This window comes from Dromaius novaehollandiae, chromosome 11 (assembly GCF_036370855.1).
Source record: "Dromaius novaehollandiae isolate bDroNov1 chromosome 11, bDroNov1.hap1, whole genome shotgun sequence".
NCBI classification, from domain to species: Eukaryota; Metazoa; Chordata; class Aves; order Casuariiformes; family Dromaiidae; genus Dromaius; species Dromaius novaehollandiae.
Genome location: NC_088108.1, coordinates 15,113,054 through 15,113,258, shown reverse-complemented (window position 1 = coordinate 15,113,258; position 205 = coordinate 15,113,054).

Genomic DNA, 205 nt, shown 5'->3' with positions numbered 1-205 from the left:
GAATTCACAATACAGAATTGAAAAAAACATTGCCTGAAAAATGTCCTCACACTCTTGGTATGTTAGAATGAGCAACTATTTTCAATTAAATGAAATATTTAATATTTAAACTCAGGAATGAGATGTTTGGAAATCAGGACATTGAGATTAGACTGAACAGTTCTCTTACAGCAAGAGGATGTTTTCCTGAAACTCGCATGGGAGT